Source organism: Lissotriton helveticus, chromosome 5_1 (genome assembly GCF_964261635.1).
Source record: "Lissotriton helveticus chromosome 5_1, aLisHel1.1, whole genome shotgun sequence".
In the NCBI taxonomy this organism is placed as follows: domain Eukaryota; kingdom Metazoa; phylum Chordata; class Amphibia; order Caudata; family Salamandridae; genus Lissotriton; species Lissotriton helveticus.
Window position 1 is genome coordinate 36,739,086 of NC_136065.1, and position 11,878 is coordinate 36,750,963.

Here is an 11,878-nt window from a genome sequence, read left to right on the forward strand (position 1 = left end):
CTTCAGGGTACTTAGATGAGGAGTTAGCTATAGTATATCTACACTTCCCTATACACACTTCATTTGTCCCTTGATTTTCTTGCACCAAAATGCTGTTGTGGTCAATATTCAATAGTACAAATATGCCTGGATAAGTTCACAATCCAACCATGAGTCAGGAAAGGGCCCAGGAGCAAGCTGCATAGACATCATTAGACTGTGTTAGTACTTGAGACATCAGAGTTTCAGGCATCCTAGCCTTGATTGAAACGCTGCTTATCATGTCACTGACATGACTACAATGAGATACTGCCTTCATGATGTAAATATGGAATTTCTAAAATTAGCATGCTAAATCAATCAATCAATAGGGGAATTGTGAAGCGCGCTACTCACCCGCGAGGGTCTCAAGGCGCTGGGGGTGGGGAGTGCAGGTCCGAGCCACCTGGAGAGCCAGGTCTACACACTGGTTATGACATGTCAATACAATTATTTTTTTTAAAGCAGTAATTCACAAACTTTAGTAACTCACAAGAGAAACATCAGCATATCATTAGCAGGACAAGTCAGGCAATTCACCCTCATGCGAGGACAACAACAGTTTGGACTTACTACAGAAAATATGGACAAACTACCAAAGTCAGGCCCACCAGGTCCCCTCCCTGAAAAGTCTTTCTGTCTATAAGAGAGCCACCCTGCTGGCCAAGCACATGCCTATCCTAACAGTGACACACTCTGGCCTGCATGGCATGACAGACAATGGTTTGCAAACATTGACAATGGACAAACCCATCATCAAGTTGCAAAAGCACAAATAAATGCCTACAGCCAGATGGACAAACACGAATGATACATTATGTGAAGGACCCCACAGACATCAATAGTACTGTTGGACATTTATGCAATTCTATTGTAAACAGGAGATTGTGGGGGTGATCCGGAGTACTAATGCACTGGTAGTTTTCAAAAAAGCCAACTAGAAACCTTTTAAGTAGGACAAATGTTGAGACATTTACCCCTAGATTCATCAAAGTCCAGTTTTGCGAGTGTGTAATAGCGATTATTAAGGAATCGCTATTACAGACTCGCAAAACGGGATTCATGTACAAATCTCAGTTTTTTTTGCGAGTCCTACAGCTTCCTTATTTGCGATTAGCTAATTGCTAATCGCAAATAAGGAATAACTCCCCATTCATCCCTATGGGCCTATGGGAAGACATATCAATGTGCGAATCGCTATTAGCGATTGGCATTTTGAGTTTGCGATTTCAAGGCTGCAGGGGTGTCCAAAGGACACCCTGTTGCACCCCTGAAATGACATTGGACGCTGGTGTTACGCACACACATGTCCCAAGGACATGTGTGTGTGTAACATACAACTTAGAAAAATGCACTTAAGTGCATTTTAGTTTCCGCTATTTACCACGAGGTTTGACTTCGCGGTAAATAGCATCCCAGATTTGCGAATTCGCAATTTTTATATGTTTCATGAATTGCATTTAAGGAATCTCAAATAGAGATTCCTTAAATGCAATTCCTCGCACAATTGCGAATTCTATAATAGCGATTATTGCATTTGGGATGATGAATCCATAATGCAATAATTTTGCGAGCCGATTTTCGTTTCATGAATCTGGCCGTAAATGTGTTACAAAGAGAAAAACTAAAATACAATTACCCAAATAGTCATCATATACATTATCAATTTCTACTGAAAGTCTTGAAATGGGACTTTTAGAGTAATCGGAGTTGAAAGCAGTGCAGTGCAAAACTAAGGGGAAACACTTACACACAGTTGGTTGGGTTGTGTAGGATACTTAACAATCAGTCTGAATCTCCAGAAAATTTGCAAAAATATGTTGCAGAAAAAGAGCTTTTATATGAAAACTGCACCAGATATGTGATAGAGCCTAGACCCATATAAACATTCCCAATAACTCTGACAACCTTTTTACCTGCTTCAGAGGTAAGAGGGAGAAAACATTCACCATTTAAATTTCATACAGTGTAACCAATTTCGCTACATATTAACTCACTCAACCAATTCAAGGATTTTAGTTACAAATTCAAAAACAAATTGATATAAACCAATCTCAGCATTATGGTATAGAAATACATAACAAACAAAGGTGGCATTCACAAGGACTTATCTCCAATTGATCTCCACCTTAAAGCATCAAAAGTGGAGATATATCTAACACCACATTCACCACCTGGTGCAAACTGCAGACATTGCCAGTATTCCCGCTCTAACTGCCCCAAAATTTATCTCCATGGTGGACACCACCAAATAACCCTAATGAGATGCAGAGTAGACGTTCCCGTGCAAAAACACATGAAAAACCACAACAACACTTTCACAACGAACTGCCAGATCTGCGATGCGAACCAAACACAGACGATAAGCCGCGGTAGCAACAGGGAATTAATACTTGCTGGTGTTAAGCAGGCTGACTACCTGCAGCATAAAAGGAAGACCAGCCAAGAGCCAAACCTGAAAACCCACAGATGCCATGGAGACAATGATCATGCACCGTGGATACCCATGAGGGCCACAACACCGACCGCAACCACCCCAGGCCTGCCACCACCCCCAGGACCCGTCCGACCCCACCCCCGGGAACACCACAGAGGCAGCGTACACAAAGACAGCGGACCCACCTGAAACGCATCTGCCATCCAGACCCAACACCAGAGGAGGACAATGCCCACTATAGGCCCAAAAGGACAACCATCCCCCGCATCCTGAACCACATCCCCCACCTGCTGACAGTACCAACCCAGCGGACAACCAACATCCCTCCGCAGATAAAGCTGCCGGCTGTGCAGCACATGCCGGCCTCTGGTACCATCCAACCTACGACTGCCAGAGTTGGATGAGTTACACAGCCAGCCCTATCCAAGGTCATCACACCTGTCCTGGATGACAACATCAGCCTGGTACCCCAGCACCCCCACGTCACCCACACTGAGCAGGAGAAGCTAGAGACCAAGCAAGGCCCCTAGGTCATAGCTGGATTCCCTCCTGTTTCAGGGAAAATCAACTGCACACATCTACCCCTCGTGCTCCCTGCCCACACTGCACACAACTACCACAACAGAAAGCACACGCTTACCATTAATATGCAGGCAATAGTGGACCGCCCGGCACAATGTCATGGCCAACTCCCCAGGCAGAATGCATGATATTCACATCACCCGACAGTTCATTATCCCCCAGCGCTCCAAGGATGACACACATGGAAATGCAGTGCCCTTTGGTAAGTCCAAAATAAACACACCACACACCTCCGGCCCGCAGTCATCCAACTCACAACACTGCCAATGGGCACGCAGCGCAACTACATTCAACATGACATACAACTTGCCAACCCACCAGGCACGACAACACAACTTTATTGAGAATCCGGCCTTGCCATGCCCACAACCCAGCCACGTGGTAAAAAAGGGGGTGGTGATGGACGGAGCACCTGAACCAATCAAACAATCACACCCAGTCAAAAGATCTGGGTTTAATCCATCACGTTCTTTAGCCCACTCTGCCACCCCAGTTCAGACATGGCCATATGCAAATCAGTCTGACCCTGTGCCTCATGGGAACAGTCCAGCCCAAACTGCCAAGCCATGCCTTCCCTGGACCGGAAACAAGCTTCCTAGGACCGGTTTCTGGCCTTCCAGCCGTCTTCAGCCAGGCTTGCTTGAATCCAGTGGCAAAGTGAGCAAGGGACTGACGTCTGAGCCTACCCTGCCAAACTTATGGCGAACAAAGCGGTACAAAAGGGGGTGGTGATGGACGCAGCATCTGAACCAATCAAACACTCACACCCAGTCAAAAGATCTGGGTTTAATCCATCACCTTTCTTTAGCCCACTCTGCCACCCCAGTTCAGACATGGCCATATGCTAATCAGTTTGACCCTGTGCCTCATGGGAACAGTCCAGCCCGAACTGCCAAGCCATGCCTCCCCTGGACCGGAAACAAGCTTCCTAGGACCGGATTCTGGTATTCCAGCCGTCTTCAGCCAGGCTTGCTTGAATCCAGTGGCAAAGTGAGCAAGGACTCACGTCTGAGCATACCCTGCCAAACTTATGGCGAACAAAGCGGTACAAAAGGGGGTGGTGATGGACGCAGCATCTGAACTAATCAAACACTCACACCCAGTCAAAAGATCTGGGTTTAATCCATCACCGTTCTTTAGCCCACTCTGCCACCCCAGTTCAGACATGGCCATATGCAAATCAGTTTGACCCTGTGCCTCATGGGAACAGTCCAGCCCGAACTGCCAAGCCATGCCTTCCCTGGACTGGAAACAAGCTTCCTAGGACTGGTTTCTGGCATTCCAGCCGTCTTCAGCCAGGCTTGCTTGAATCCAGTGGCAAAGTGAGCAAGGGACTCACGTCTGAGCATACCCTGCCAAACTTATGGCAAACAAAGCGGTACAAAAGGGGGTGGTGATGGACGCAGCATCTGAACTAATCAAACACTCACACCCAGTCAAAAGATCTGGGTTTAATCCATCACCGTTCTTTAGCCCACTCTGCCACCCCAGTTCAGACATGGCCATATGCAAATCAGTTTGACCCTGTGCCTCATGGGAACAGTCCAGCCCGAACTGCCAAGCCATGCCTTCACAACCCAGCCGCGGCATGGCACCACAGACACACAATAGCAAGATGTGAGGAGAGGCATTGAGCAGGCATGTGCAAGAGCGGCAAGTGACTAAGGAATGTGAACCTACCCAATGTCAGGTGTGGCGTGGAGGTGCCGGACAGACCCCAGAGTGCAAAACACGGAAATGGCCATGTGGAGATAAACTACTGGTGCATAGAGTGTCGTGGCCTATGAACGCTACCATGTCCCCACAGGCTGTTGGGCAGAACGCAGAAATGTCGCACACATTCTGACCCCCCTGCATGCGTGTGCATAGTGTGTTGGACCTGAGTACACAAGGCCTGTGTAGAGTTGTGAACACAAAGCCCGTTGCACTGGTCGTGGTTCTCATATGGTTTGTACAACGCGTGTGCTAGGGCGGAGCCTCTCTCAGCCCACTACGAGTCTTGTGCCGAGCTCGGTGGGCCATTGTCCCAGTGCGCCTGCTGCACCCCGGGCAGCTGGTCCACAGACTTGTCATGCCTGCCCTAGCGCACCAACGAGACTCCGCTCACCTGCCTACACCGGTGTGTGTCAAAGAGGGCCCACCACGTGCCAGTGGAAGCTCCAAGCATCAGTCCCGCGACTTCTGCAGCCTCCACAGACAATCGCTGGTCCCCCCTGCGCTGGCCCACATTACTCCTTTCTCATTGACATACACCACCGGCGTCCTCTTTGGCCCAGTAGGTCCCACATGTGGAACTGTGTCCTGAGTCCTTAATGGCAGTGACCCCAAGTCCGTGGCAGTGGCCACAGCACCAGACTCCCTTCAATCAGTGAGGCATAATTTCATATGGCAGGCCTACGACACGTGGTGCCACTAACCCTTTTCAACGCAAGCCGTTGACACTTGGTGCCACTAACCCTAGTTCAACGCAAGTCGGCGACACGTGGTGCCATTAACCCTGTTTAAGCAAAAACAACAATGATGGACAGAATGTGGATCAATGTCACACATTCACCCCAGTCAAAAGATCTGGGCCCAAATCCATCGTTTTTCCACTCCACACCACCCTGTGTTAGACAATGGCGATATGCAAATCAGCGCTGACCCTGTGCCCCATGGGAACAGTCCAGTCCGAACTACAAAAGCCATGTCCTTCCCAGAACGGAAACAAGCATCCGAGGACCGGCCCGGTTTCGAGGTAACACCTCTCATCAGCCCGGCTAGCTTGCTTCCAGTGGTGTGGAGTGCCTGGGACTCACGTCTGAGCATCCCCAGTACACTTAGAGCGGTTACTGCAAAAACAACAATGATGGACAGAATGTGGATCAATGTCACACATTCACCCCAGTCAAAAGATCTGGGCCCAAATCCATCGTTTTTCCACTCCACACCACCCTGGGTTAGACAATGGCGATATGCAAATCAGCGCTGACCCTGTGCCCCATGGGAACAGTCCAGTCCGAACTACAAAAGCCATGTCCTTCCCAGAACGGAAACAAGCATCCGAGGACCGGCCCGGTTTCGAGGTAACACCTCTCATCAGCCCGGCTAGCTTGCTTCCAGTGGTGTGGAGTGCCTGGGACTCACGTCTGAGCATCCCCAGTACACTTAGAGCGGTTACTGCAAAAACAACAATGATGGACTAAATGTGGATCAATGTCACACATTCACCCCAGTCAAAAGATCTGGGCCCAAATCCATCGTTTTTCCACTCCACACCACCCTGGGTTAGACAATGGCGATATGCAAATCAGCGCTGACCCTGTGCCCCATGGGAACAGTCCAGTCCGAACTACAAAAGCCATGTCCTTCCCAGAACGGAAACAAGCATCCGAGGACCGGCCCGGTTTCGAGGTAACACCTCTCATCAGCCCGGCTAGCTTGCTTCCAGTGGTGTGGAGTGCCTGGGACTCACGTCTGAGCATCCCCAGTACACTTAGAGCGGTTACTGCAAAAACAACAATGATGGACAGAATGTGGATCAATGTCACACATTCACCCCAGTCAAAAGATCTGGGCCCAAATCCATCGTTTTTCCACTCCACACCACCCTGGGTTAGACAATGGCGATATGCAAATCAGCGCTGACCCTGTGCCCCATGGGAACAGTCCAGTCCGAACTACAAAAGCCATGTCCTTCCCAGAACGGAAACAAGCATCCGAGGACCGGCCCGGTTTCGAGGTAACACCTCTCATCAGCCCGGCTAGCTTGCTTCCAGTGGTGTGGAGTGCCTGGGACTCACGTCTGAGCATCCCCAGTACACTTAGAGCGGTTACTGCAAAAACAACAATGATGGACAGAATGTGGATCAATGTCACACATTCACCCCAGTCAAAAGATCTGGGCCCAAATCCATCGTTTTTCCACTCCACACCACCCTGGGTTAGACAATGGCGATATGCAAATCAGCGCTGACCCTGTGCCCCATGGGAACAGTCCAGTCCGAACTACAAAAGCCATGTCCTTCCCAGAACGGAAACAAGCATCCGAGGACCGGCCCGGTTTCGAGGTAACACCTCTCATCAGCCCGGCTAGCTTGCTTCCAGTGGTGTGGAGTGCCTGGGACTCACGTCTGAGCATCCCCAGTACACTTAGAGCGGTTACTGCAAAAACAACAATGATGGACAGAATGTGGATCAATGTCACACATTCACCCCAGTCAAAAGATCTGGGCCCAAATCCATCGTTTTTCCACTCCACACCACCCTGGGTTAGACAATGGCGATATGCAAATCAGCGCTGACCATGTGCCCCATGGGAACAGTCCAGTCCGAACTACAAAAGCCATGTCCTTCCCAGAACGGAAACAAGCATCCGAGGACCGGCCTGGTTTCGAGGTAACACCTCTCATCAGCCCGGCTAGCTTGCTTCCAGTGGTGTGGAGTGCCTGGGACTCACGTCTGAGCATCCCCAGTACACTTAGAGCGGTTACTGCAAAAACAACAATGATGGACAGAATGTGGATCAATGTCACACATTCACCCCAGTCAAAAGATCTGGGCCCAAATCCATCGTTTTTCCACTCCACACCACCCTGGGTTAGACAATGGCGATATGCAAATCAGCGCTGACCCTGTGCCCCATGGGAACAGTCCAGTCCGAACTACAAAAGCCATGTCCTTCCCAGAACGGAAACAAGCATCCGAGGACCGGCCCGGTTTCGAGGTAACACCTCTCATCAGCCCGGCTAGCTTGCTTCCAGTGGTGTGGAGTGCCTGGGACTCACGTCTGAGCATCCCCAGTACACTTAGAGCGGTTACTGCAAAAACAACAATGATGGACAGAATGTGGATCAATGTCACACATTCACCCCAGTCAAAAGATCTGGGCCCAAATCCATCGTTTTTCCACTCCACACCACCCTGGGTTAGACAATGGCGATATGCAAATCAGCGCTGACCCTGTGCCCCATGGGAACAGTCCAGTCCGAACTACAAAAGCCATGTCCTTCCCAGAACGGAAACAAGCATCCGAGGACCGGCCCGGTTTCGAGGTAACACCTCTCATCAGCCCGGCTAGCTTGCTTCCAGTGGTGTGGAGTGCCTGGGACTCACGTCTGAGCATCCCCAGTACACTTAGAGCGGTTACTGCAAAAACAACAATGATGGACAGAATGTGGATCAATGTCACACATTCACCCCAGTCAAAAGATCTGGGCCCAAATCCATCGTTTTTCCACTCCACACCACCCTGGGTTAGACAATGGCGATATGCAAATCAGCGCTGACCATGTGCCCCATGGGAACAGTCCAGTCCGAACTACAAAAGCCATGTCCTTCCCAGAACGGAAACAAGCATCCGAGGACCGGCCTGGTTTCGAGGTAACACCTCTCATCAGCCCGGCTAGCTTGCTTCCAGTGGTGTGGAGTGCCTGGGACTCACGTCTGAGCATCCCCAGTACACTTAGAGCGGTTACTGCAAAAACAACAATGATGGACAGAATGTGGATCAATGTCACACATTCACCCCAGTCAAAAGATCTGGGCCCAAATCCATCGTTTTTCCACTCCACACCACTTGGAGTCAAGCTAGCCGGGCTGAAGAGAGGTGTTACCTCGAAACCGGTCCGGTCCTCGGATGCTTGATTCCGTTCTGGGAAGGACATGGCTTTTGTAGTTCGGACTGGACTGTTCCCATGGGGCAACAGGGTCAGAGCTGATTTGCATATCGCCATTGTCTAACCCAGGGTGGTGTGGAGTGCAAAAAAACGATGGATTTGGGCCCAGATCTTTTGACTGGGGGAGTGTGTGACATTGATCCACATTCAGTCCATCACTTGTTGTTTTTGCAATTGCCGCCCTAAGTGCGCTGGGGATGCCCAGACGTGGGTCCCAGGCACTCCACAACACTTGGAGTCAAGCTAGCCGGGCTGAAGAGAGGTGTTACCTCGAAACCGGTCCGGTCCTCGGATGCTTGATTCCGTTCTGGGAAGGACATGGCTTTTGTAGTTTGGACTGGACTGTTCCCATGGGGCAACAGGGTCAGAGCTGATTTGCATATCGCCATTGTCTAACCCAGGGTGGTGTGGAGTGCAAAAAAACGATGGATTTGGGCCCAGATCTTTTGACTGGGGGAGTGTGTGACATTGATCCACATTCAGTCCATCACTTGTTGTTTTTGCAATTGCCGCCCTAAGTGCGCTGGGGATGCCCAGACGTGGGTCCCAGGCACTCCACACCACTTGGAGTCAAGCTAGCCAGGCTGAAGAGAGGTGTTACCTCGAAACCGGTCCGGTCCTCGGATGCTTGATTCCGTTCTGGGAAGGACATGGCTTTTGTAGTTCGGACTGGACTGTTCCCATGGGGCAACAGGGTCAGAGCTGATTTGCATATCGCCATTGTCTAACCCAGGGTGGTGTGGAGTGCAAAAAAACGATGGATTTGGGCCCAGATCTTTTGACTGGGGGAGTGTGTGACATTGATCCACATTCAGTCCATCACTTGTTGTTTTTGCAATTGCCGCCCTAAGTGCGCTGGGGATGCCCAGACGTGGGTCCCAGGCACTCCACACCACTTGGAGTCAAGCTAGCCGGGCTGAAGAGAGGTGTTACCTCGAAACCGGTCCGGTCCTCGGATGCTTGATTCCGTTCTGGGAAGGACATGGCTTTTGTAGTTCGGACTGGACTGTTCCCATGGGGCAACAGGGTCAGAGCTGATTTGCATATCGCCATTGTCTAACCCAGGGTGGTGTGGAGTGCAAAAAAACGATGGATTTGGGCCCAGATCTTTTGACTGGGGGAGTGTGTGACATTGATCCACATTCAGTCCATCACTTGTTGTTTTTGCAATTGCCGCCCTAAGTGCGCTGGGGATGCCCAGACGTGGGTCCCAGGCACTCCACACCACTTGGAGTCAAGCTAGCCGGGCTGAAGAGAGGTGTTACCTCGAAACCGGTCCGGTCCTCGGATGCTTGATTCCGTTCTGGGAAGGACATGGCTTTTGTAGTTCGGACTGGACTGTTCCCATGGGGCAACAGGGTCAGAGCTGATTTGCATATCGCCATTGTCTAACCCAGGGTGGTGTGGAGTGCAAAAAAACGATGGATTTGGGCCCAGATCTTTTGACTGGGGGAGTGTGTGACATTGATCCACATTCAGTCCATCACTTGTTGTTTTTGCAATTGCCGCCCTAAGTGCGCTGGGGATGCCCAGACGTGGGTCCCAGGCACTCCACACCACTTGCAGTCAAGCTAGCCGGGCTGAAGAGAGGTGTTACCTCGAAACCGGTCCGGTCCTCGGATGCTTGATTCCGTTCTGGGAAGGACATGGCTTTTGTAGTTCGGACTGGACTGTTCCCATGGGGCAACAGGGTCAGAGCTGATTTGCATATCGCCATTGTCTAACCCAGGGTGGTGTGGAGTGCAAAAAAACGATGGATTTGGGCCCAGATCTTTTGACTGGGGGAGTGTGTGACATTGATCCACATTCAGTCCATCACTTGTTGTTTTTGCAATTGCCGCCCTAAGTGCGCTGGGGATGCCCAGACGTGGGTCCCAGGCACTCCACACCACTTGGAGTCAAGCTAGCCGGGCTGAAGAGAGGTGTTACCTCGAAACCGGTCCGGTCCTCGGATGCTTGATTCCGTTCTGGGAAGGACATGGCTTTTGTAGTTCGGACTGGACTGTTCCCATGGGGCAACAGGGTCAGAGCTGATTTGCATATCGCCATTGTCTAACCCAGGGTGGTGTGGAGTGCAAAAAAACGATGGATTTGGGCCCAGATCTTTTGACTGGGGGAGTGTGTGACATTGATCCACATTCAGTCCATCACTTGTTGTTTTTGCAATTGCCGCCCTAAGTGCGCTGGGGATGCCCAGACGTGGGTCCCAGGCACTCCACACCACTTGGAGTCAAGCTAGCCGGGCTGAAGAGAGGTGTTACCTCGAAACCGGTCCGGTCCTCGGATGCTTGATTCCGTTCTGGGAAGGACATGGCTTTTGTAGTTCGGACTGGACTGTTCCCATGGGGCAACAGGGTCAGAGCTGATTTGCATATCGCCATTGTCTAACCCAGGGTGGTGTGGAGTGCAAAAAAACGATGGATTTGGGCCCAGATCTTTTGACTGGGGGAGTGTGTGACATTGATCCACATTCAGTCCATCACTTGTTGTTTTTGCAATTGCCGCCCTAAGTGCGCTGGGGATGCCCAGACGTGGGTCCCAGGCACTCCACACCACTTGCAGTCAAGCTAGCCGGGCTGAAGAGAGGTGTTACCTCGAAACCGGTCCGGTCCTCGGATGCTTGATTCCGTTCTGGGAAGGACATGGCTTTTGTAGTTCGGACTGGACTGTTCCCATGGGGCAACAGGGTCAGAGCTGATTTGCATATCGCCATTGTCTAACCCAGGGTGGTGTGGAGTGCAAAAAAACGATGGATTTGGGCCCAGATCTTTTGACTGGGGGAGTGTGTGACATTGATCCACATTCAGTCCATCACTTGTTGTTTTTGCAATTGCCGCCCTAAGTGCGCTGGGGATGCCCAGACGTGGGTCCCAGGCACTCCACACCACTTGGAGTCAAGCTAGCCGGGCTGAAGAGAGGTGTTACCTCGAAACCGGTCCGGTCCTCGGATGCTTGATTCCGTTCTGGGAAGGACATGGCTTTTGTAGTTCGGACTGGACTGTTCCCATGGGGCAACAGGGTCAGAGCTGATTTGCATATCGCCATTGTCTAACCCAGGGTGGTGTGGAGTGCAAAAAAACGATGGATTTGGGCCCAGATCTTTTGACTGGGGGAGTGTGTGACATTGATCCACATTCAGTCCATCACTTGTTGTTTTTGCAATTGCCGCCCTAAGTGCGCTGGG